This window comes from Procambarus clarkii, chromosome 4, assembly GCF_040958095.1.
Source record: "Procambarus clarkii isolate CNS0578487 chromosome 4, FALCON_Pclarkii_2.0, whole genome shotgun sequence".
Classification (NCBI taxonomy): domain Eukaryota; kingdom Metazoa; phylum Arthropoda; class Malacostraca; order Decapoda; family Cambaridae; genus Procambarus; species Procambarus clarkii.
The window spans coordinates 2,530,222-2,539,508 of NC_091153.1; the positions used below are offsets into that span (position 1 = coordinate 2,530,222).

At 49.0% G+C, this 9,287-nt stretch overlaps 1 long non-coding RNA gene across 1 annotated transcript; it reads left to right on the top strand.

Annotated features, from left to right (window-relative positions):
• The first annotated feature begins 460 nt into the window (after positions 1 to 460).
• On the top strand, positions 461 to 3,528 carry LOC138371963 (uncharacterized). The gene is made up of 3 exons (XR_011230594.1): positions 461 to 888; positions 2,393 to 2,555; positions 2,660 to 3,528. It is a non-coding gene; the product is annotated as an uncharacterized lncRNA (long non-coding RNA).
• The last annotated feature ends 5,759 nt before the right edge of the window (positions 3,529 to 9,287 follow it).

A 9,287-nucleotide genomic window follows, 5' to 3' on the forward strand; every position in this document is an offset into this window, starting at 1 on the left:
CGTCGTCAGGATGCGAGACCACCAAACAACAAAAGTTAGTGTGATTCTCGCTCATGTCTCCACCTTTCATTCAGAAATGGTGGTATATTCACTTTGGTATAGGTATTTTTTACATATTAACTGTGTTTCCAGGTTGTGTCAGATTGACAATAGGAGAGATAACCTCCCACTCCCCCTCCACGCGTGTTCCAGGACAGCATGTGTTACAGACTCGTCACAACCATCTGTGTGTGGCCTGGTAATTCCAGCGCCATCTATGAGTCTGCACTCCAACCACCCGATATTGGACGCTACATAGACAACGCAATCTATTGGTGGTGGCGTGATATCTGCAAATGGCTCTGGTTTCCTGCCTTAGTCCAACAGAGAGGTCGACGTGGATGACCTCTGGTGAGGTGGCGGATCAAGATCAGAGCCATATAGTTTGTGCTACGTGCATAATGTCAACTCCCCAGTGAGTAAGCGTTACCACCTGGTTTCCCCAGTGTACTGTCCAATTAACTGATGACGTGTTACATCCACAGAGGTGACGTCTGGAGCCAGCAGTACTGGAGATGGCAGTTTACCTTGGGCAGCCTACGTTCTCTCGACTTAGTCCTTGTCGACGACTAAGTAAGCCACTGCCGATCTGAAGCAGTGTGTTGACTGCTGTTTACTTAGTATTTGAAGAGATCGGCGTATCCCGGGACTGGCTTAGGGGAGAAACAGACGACAGTGAGGTGCCAGTTGGGAAGCGCTGCTAGCCGGCCGCTAGAGGCTTCTGCCAGGAGTTCGCTACCACTGCATTGGTTGTTTTGTGGCCCTGATCAGCGTGTGGCTCATCTGTCAGAGAGTGGCCGTGGGTATAGGCACTTCGTGATACTGTCAGTGGGCTGGCCCACGTAAAAGGTGAACTCACCAGTGTTTCCCAGTAAGGTTGGAAAAGGTACTGAGTAGGGGAAACCCTGGGGTTGGCAAACACTGCATGTGAGCGCCAGGTGTCCTGGGTGAAAGAGACACCTATGTACATAAGTATAGTAATAGTCTATTTATTATAAGTTACAGGTTAAGTGTAAATATATTGGTGAAGGGAATAGTGTTTTGTTCAGCCCCCCTCCTTATTCATTGTACTATATAGACAACTCTTGAAAACGTACTACCGACTTGGGGTTGGATACAACAAACAAGGTTCATCTATGAAAGTCCCGGTTACTGGTCTATAGTGACTGAACAACATGTTACGACAAGCATGTTGATGTGACTGCCCTTGCGTGTCCACCTGTTTCTCCAATACAGTCATATTTTTTTTGTATTTACTAACATTTAGTTAATTTTTTATCTCTAATATAAGATCACATTTACTTATTTATATTTTGCCATATAATAATTATTGATATTTATGTTATCTTAATGGCATATCTTGATGGTATTAACATCTATTTCATTGTGCATTTAATATATTAGTTATCTTATACTGAGCAACTGAGACAGTGATCCCTCACTGTCTCGGTTGCCTGGAGAAGGGAAGGAGGTGTATGTCTGGGGGTTAAATACCCCAGAATTACCACCTAATTGGGGGCTCTGAGTATGGTGCAGTGGATACAAGTGCGTCCCTGCCATCTTGATGGCCAGGGTTCGAGTCTCCTAGTGGATGTGTGTCTAAAGTCCTATACTTCAAACTTGTGGTTTAAAGCAAGTCAGTGCATTATATATTATATATATATATATATATGTGTGTGTGTGTTGTACTAGCTTCGAATACTACTATCATTCACATTATTGACGACCTATTGTAATGTTTATTTGGTGTAAAAATACCAATTAATTTATGCATAAACTTTTGTGAAATTTATAAGAAATTTTTATTATGGTAAGGTAATTATTACGAGAAAGCAGGAGAATCTTATGATACATAAAGAAATTTTTCAATAAATATAAATAAATTTTGTTTATTTAAAATGAAAACTACAACCAGTATTTTTCATTTAACTTTCATATCAACAAAAAAGAATAATTGCATTAAATATTAATATATAATACTATTTGTATAATACCTGACTATGTTTGAGAATCCGTACAATACACTAAACTCTCATAAAAACTGCGTTCATTAACGAAAGAGAAGACAAATTTTAACTGACTTTAATGTCTTCTTTTTCTTGATTTCTAACATGTATGATAAGATGCCACGGTGTTGAACATACAGAAAGTTATCTGTATATAGAAAAAATACATTATAATAAAAATGAATTATGTTGATGAGTTCGTGTGGTGGAATCAAGCATATTTGTGCTTAATGATTTCTACAATAGAGAACAGTTTTGTGAAGACAATAAAATACATAGCTTCAGTTAAGTGTAGACATTTAATTTTATAAACTTGAAATCTATATACATCTATTTCTATTTTATAGAAAAGGTGCACCTTTTATCCATCGATTCAATCAACTGGTAACTCGCTTGAATGCTGCAGGAATTATTAACTACTGGACTAAAGACGTATTAGCCAATATAGCGAGGGAGAAAAGGAAGGCTCTGAAAGAAGACACCGAGATTATCCATAGCGATGCATATTGGGTAATTTTCATCTAATTCAGTCGAAGAGGTGTGGAATATTTTGAACTTTCATGTTATTATATCTTCTGTTAATTCCCAATGCGCTTTCCACTCTTGACGTGCAGGATGAAGGGCAGCAGGTGGTGCTGAGCCTCAACCATCTGCAGGGAGCCTTCTACATGCTGCTGTTGGGCTCCTGCGTCGCCTTCCTCACCCTGCTGGGGGAGAACCTCGCCCACTGCTGCTCCTCGCCTCAGTAACACCTTCCTCACCCTGCTGGGGGAGAACCTCACCCACTGCTGCTCCTCGCCTCAGTAACACCTTCCTCACCCTGCTGGGGGAGAACCTCGCCCACTGCTGCTCCTCGCCTCAGTAACACCTTCCTCACCCTGCTGGGGGAGAACCTCACCCACTGCTGCTCCTCGCCTCAGTAACACCTTCCTCACCCTGCTGGGGGAGAACCTCACCCACTGCTGCTCCTCGCCTCAGTAACACCTTCCTCACACTGCTGAGGGAAATTAACCTGAGCAAATCTGGGAAGTTTTTCATCATAAACAACTTCCATCAACGATCAACCCCGTTCCATAACAAATTCTCTTCTAAAAGTCCCCTTCCTCAACGTCTCTTACCCGGCATTCGTTTGACTCCGGTCTACGTTTAATCCTTTGACTACTTTATTGGGATTGACATATCAAGTTCAGGAACAAATAGTTAACGGGAAAAAGAGAGAGAGGAGAAATAAATGTTAGGTAACATGTGTGGCATAGAATAATGAGTGTTTGATCATAATACTTTGTACTTGGGACTAAATACGGAGGCCTAAAAATGTGTTCAGTGATGAAGCTGGCATTTTGAGGAAAATGTTTGACAATTCATTGACTCGAAGAGTCATGGTCAATTACTTGGTAAACCTAGAAAGCAAGGAAGCCTACAGGTATTCAATCATTAATTGCATGTCGTTCCTTCTCAACAGCAGGGGGTTTCAAAACCGTAAATAAAGCATAAGTACGCTCCTGTCGTGTGTATTTACCTCTCTCTGGAACTGGCTTTATCCCCATAATCTACTCTAATTCTCTACAAGGTAGAAAATAGTTTGAAAATTTTCATCTCTGATCTTGACCAAGTCTAGATGGATTGGTGCAAACATAGGAAGCTTTAGTACTTGAGACCCCTCCCCGCTCAGCTCGTTGTCGCCGTGTGGGGGCTTAGTGGGCGGCTGCCGGAGTGTGATGCTCCTTGGGACAGTCCTCTGTCCTTTTCTAGCCTTGTGCTCCTGCTGCCGTCCTCTCCAATTCTGCTGGGCATCTTTTCCTTTTCCTTCTGTTTCGTTTTTCTCCCCCCTCTTCTCCTATCTGCTTGCCGTTTCCTACCGACCTTTTGCTCGTTCTGGTTCTTCCCTTGGACTTCTTCTATTTTGACGCCCGGGTGCTTGAGGAGGCATACTCATGCACCCGTAGAACTGCAGTACCCGACGTCGAGAGCGAGGGGAACCTTTTATTGTCAATCCCCACTTCGTCACTGAACCCGATCTCGACGGACTGTCGGTTTCTTAAGGTGGCGTTTGTGGGGCGTATACTCGCGACGCACCCCTAGGAGGCCCCGACAAGATCGGCGATAGCTTCTTGTTGGGTGTCCTGCCTCTAATTGTGGCTCCATGGTGGGTGTGGGGGCACATTCGTGAGTGAATTCTTTCTTTCGTCAAGATGATTACCCCTGCTTCGGCTTCTTCTGGTTTACCTTCTCAGGCTCGTGGGGTGGGCGACCAAGCCCCCGAGTCGGTCCGTATTGGAAGACCGGGCTCTGTAGCCTCCGCTGCATTGGGCCCCGACCTTGCTCCTCCTTTGCCTCTCTGACTCCTTCCTCTGGCTCCCCTCCCTCCTCTGTGGTTGGGTCGAGCCCCAAGCCCCCAGTGGTGACTACCTCGTCCCCTGGCGTGGCTCCTTCTCTAGTTGTAACTACTGCGCCTTTTAACCCCTCTCTCTCTGGGGGTTCTCACCGCCGTCTTCGTCACGGCCGCCCTCGCTCGATTCCTTCCAGTTCTGCTGCCTATCAAGCCTTGTTTGGTCCCGCTTCGTGGGCCAAATATTTTGATCTCCTCCCTCTTGATTCTGCGCCTCCTGACGATTTCTCCCTCCATCGACATCTCATTGATTCCGTGGATGCCTCCATTACTTTCAACCCCACTCGTCTCGGTACACGTGTCGTTGCTGCTCCTTCTCAGGATGCTGCTTCCCGCTTGGCTGCCTTATCCTGCCTTGGCGAGACCCCCGTTCGGGTCTCGAAGAACGTTCAGTTGAATGCCAGTGTTGGCACTATTTTGCTCCCGCCCCATGTTGCGACCGGTGATCGGGACCTACGCGACTGCCACGACGATATTCGACATATCCTCGCTGCCCAGGGCCATTCTATTCTCCAGGTGGACACGTTTACTCGTCCCCCTCGTGGTAGTCGCCGTCAACCCCTCCGGGTTGTGAAGATTACCTTTGATGGTAGGACCCTTCCACCCTCTGTCATTCTTGCTGGTGCCAGGTGCTCTGTCCAGGAGTACATTCCTTCTCCTCGGCTCTGCAACAAGAGCTGGAGGTTTGGGCATGGTGCCCTCCGCTGCTCCGGGACTGTCTCTCTCTGTCCTTTGTGTGGTGGCGAAGGTCACTCTAAGTCGGAGTGCGCTTCTCCCCAGGCTCGTTGCCTCAACTGCGGTGAGGCCCATCCTACCTTCTCCCGTGCGTGTGTCCATTACAAGCTTGAGGCAGCCGTCCTCAACTTGAAGCACCGGGAGCGTTTATCTTTTCCTGAGGCGAGGCGCCAGGTTCGCCGGCTCCCGCCTTATGCTAATATCTCTTATGCTCGCGTGTTGCGCTCTTCCTCTCCTCGTCCTTCCCGCCTTCCTCAGACTCACAACCGTTTCCAGGGCCTTGGACCCTGATGCGCCCACTGCCCCCTCCTCTGTCCCTTTGGGTTCTCTCCCGAAGGATCCTCCTCCTGGTCCTCTGTCTGGGGTTCCCCTTCCTTCTACCCGGTCTGTCGTGTCTTCTGTGTCTTCTTCCTCGTCCCCCTCCGATCCTCCTTCCCATCCTCTTCCTCCATCTATCGGCTCTCCCCGCCGCCTGTCGGTGCGGGCGGATGTCCATCGCTCTCCTAACGGCCGTCGTGTGTGCTCTCGTTCGGCTTCTCCTGTTGAGACACTGGAATCCGTTGCCCGGTACGTAGTTGCTGGGACACCGGTCTCTTTAAGTCAGAAGCGTAAGCCTGGCTCCTCTCCTTCCTCTTCCCCGGCGGGTAAGAAGGCTTCGCTTTCTTCCTCAGCTCCTCCTTCTGGCTCTGTTGCTCCTTCCCCTCCCGTTTCAGTGCTTGCGCCCCCTGTTCCTGCTATGGAGGTTTCTTTGGCCCCTGCTTCCCTTTCGGTTGCTGCTCTTGCTGGGGTGCGCTCCTCTCTTTCTACTCCCCCTCTTCCTGCTGCTGTCCTTGACTGCTCCTCTCCGTTGTCTCCTCCTCCTCCTCCTCCTCCGGACCCTGCCCGCCCACATCTGTTCTCCCGTTTCCTTCCCTCCGTCTTTGCTCAGTTTACCCATGCCCCCTAACCCTGACTTTGCTGACCCTGATCCCGACCCTGATATTCTTTAACGTGCTCTGTTGGTCTTTCGCCTTTGTTTCTTCCTTGTTCTCTGTTTTTGTCCTTTCTCTTCTCGTCGTTGTCCATTCTTCAATGGAACGTTCGAGGTTATTACGCCAATTTCCTCGAACTCCAACTTCTGGTTTCGCGGTTTCGCCCCTTTGTGTCTGTCTCCAGGAGCCGATGCTTGGTGCTCGTCCTGGTCGTTTTCGTGGCTATTCCTTTCTCTCCCCCCCCCCCCCAGCCATTGCTGGGGCTTCTAATTCTTCTGCTCTCTTGATTCGGGCTGATGTTCCCTTTGTTCCTTTACTTTTTCCTTCGCCTCTCCATTGTTCTGCTGCTCGTATCTTTGTGGGGAAATGGTACACAGTTTGTTCCATTTATCTCCCCCCGAGTGTCCCGCTCTCTCTTCCTGATTTGAAACACCTCCTAGACTCCTTGCCGGAGCCTGTGCTCCTGCTGGGTGACTTCAATTGTCGTCATTCTCTTTGGGGTGACGTTCTGACGAATACCCGGGGTCGCCTCCTTGAGCCGTTTCTCCTCTCTTCTTCCCTGTCTCTTCTGAATTCTGGTGAGCCCACTCATTTGGACTCTCGAACTCGCACCCTTTCTTGTCTTGATCTTTCTCTCTGCTCTTCTTCTCTTTACTTAGATTTCACATGGCAGGTTCTTGATGACCTCCATGGAAGTGATCATTTCCCCATCCTTGTTTCCTTTTTCTCTTTTCGCCCTTCCCTCTCTTTCCCTAGGTGGCAGTTTGCTAAGGCGGACTGGACCCTATTTTCCCTCAGTGCTACTCTCTCTGACCTCTCCCTTCTGCCCCTCTCTCGCGCTCTCCTCCTTTTTCATGACACTGTCTTCGACGCCGCCCTCCGCTCTATTCCTCGCTCTTCCTCTCGGGGCCCACGGAAGTGCGTTCCCTGGTGGAATGCGGACTGTGCTCGGGCTGTCCGCTGTAAGCGTGCAGCCTGGAAGAAGCACCGCCGTAGGCAGACGACCGATTCTTTTCTTTTCTTTCGGAAAGCGAGTGCGGTGGCCCGTAGGGCCATCCGTACGGCTAAACGTGAATGTTGGGCATCTTATGTCTCGACAATTACGTCCGAAACCCCTCTGGCCCAGATCTGGAAGCGTGTCCGCAAGATAGCGGGTAAGTTCGTTCCCGATGTTTCACCGGTCCTTCACCTCCATGATACTCTTGTGGCGGACCCGTTGCAGGTCGCTTCCGAACTGGGTTCCCACTTTTCTTCTGTTAGCTCTGGTCTTCATCTTCCCCAATCTTTCCTTCTTCGTAAACCTGTCCTTGAGTCTCGTCCTTTAGATTTCTGCACTCATCTTCAGCTTCCCTATAATGATCCCTTCTCTCTCTCTGAACTTCGTTCTGCCCTGGCCCTCTGCGGTTCTACGGCGGCGGGCTCCGATGGTATTCATTATGAGATGCTTCGCCATCTCCCTCCGAGCACGTCTCAGTATTTACTGAGTCTGTATAATCGGATCTGGGAGTCGTCGTCAGTCCCTGAGGACTGGCTCGATGCCGTTGTCCTCCCTGTTCGCAAACCGGGGTCTCTGGGTACTTCCCCTAAGGACTTTCGCCCTATTGCTCTCACAAGTTGTGTCTGCAAACTCTTTGAACGTATGGTTAACGTTCGTCTGATGTGGTTCCTGGAACGCCATCACCTCCTCTCCCCTTCTCAATTTGGTTTCCGCAAGTGCTGCAGCACGACAGATGTCCTGGTGAACTTGGAGGTCTATATTCGTACTGCTTTTGCTGCGAAGACCTCCGTTATTGCCGTCCTTTTTGACCTAGAAAAGGCTTACGACACCACTTGGCGTTATCATATCCTATCTCAACTTCATTCTTTTGGCCTTCGTGGTCATCTCCCTCTCTTTCTCCGCAGCTTCCTCTCTCGTCGTTCCTTTCGGGTGCGCCTTGGTACTGCTCTCTCTCCCTCTTTTCAGCAATACGAAGGTGTGCCCCAGGGTAGTGTTCTGAGCACTACTCTTTTTCTGGTTGCCCTCAATGGTCTTCTTTCCTCTCTTCCTTCTGGTGTCTTCTCCGCTCTCTATGTCGATGATCTTACCCTTTGTTGTCAGGGTGATGATTCGCCTCTCCTTCAACGCCGGCTTCAACTTGCGAATTGATGCCGTGTCGTCTTGGGCCACAGGTCATGGCTTCAAGTTCTCTACTTCTAAGACTTGTGCCATGACTTTTACGCGGAAACGGGTTGTTCTTCGTCCCTCTTTGTCACTTTATGGTCATCCCCTTGAATACAAAGATTCCGCGAAGCTTTTGGGGTTATTCCTTGACACTCGTTTGTCTTGGTCTCCCCATATCTCTTACCTCCGTGTTGAGTGCTCTAAGTCCCTTACCCTCCTTCGGGTCTTGTCCCATACTTCTTGGGGGGCAGATAGGCGCACTCTCCTTGCTTTACATTCCTCTCTCGTCCTGTCTAAGCTCGATTATGGTTGCCCTGCTTACTCGTCTGCTTCTCCTTCTACTCTTCGCCGTCTTGATGCTTTGCACCATACTGGGTTGTGCCTCAGTTCTGGTGCCTTTCGTTCGACTCCCGTCCTTAGCTTGTATGTTGACACTGGCTTCCTGTCTCTCCAGGACCGCCGTGATCGCTACTGTCTCGCTATCTTGCGCGGTCCTTGCAACATCCTTCCTCTCGCCTCTGTCGTGCTTTAATTTTTACCCCTCCTGCGGTTCCTGTTCCTCTTCACCACCTCCCTCTTTCTGTCCGGTTATCTCGCCTACAGGATTCTCTTTCCGTTCGTATTTCTGATGTTTCTCCTCGTGTTGTTCCTTCTTTGCCCCCGTGGAGGGTCCCTCTTCCACGGTTTTGTACATCCTTGACTCGTATCACTAAAGCTTTTACCCCTCCTACAGTTCTAAAACGCCTTTTCCTCGAGCACTTTTCTTCTCACTCCCGCTCCGTTTCTATCTTCACCGATGGGTCTAAGTCAGCGGACGGTGTTGGTTACTCTGTTGTTTTTCCTGATCGCACTTATATGTGTCGCTTGCCTCCGGAGACTAGCATCTTTACAGCGGAACTTTATGCTATTCTCTATGCTCTTCGTCTCCTGCTTTCTCGTTGTCAGTCTTCCTTTGTGGTTGTTGTTGACTCTCGTAGTGCCCTCAT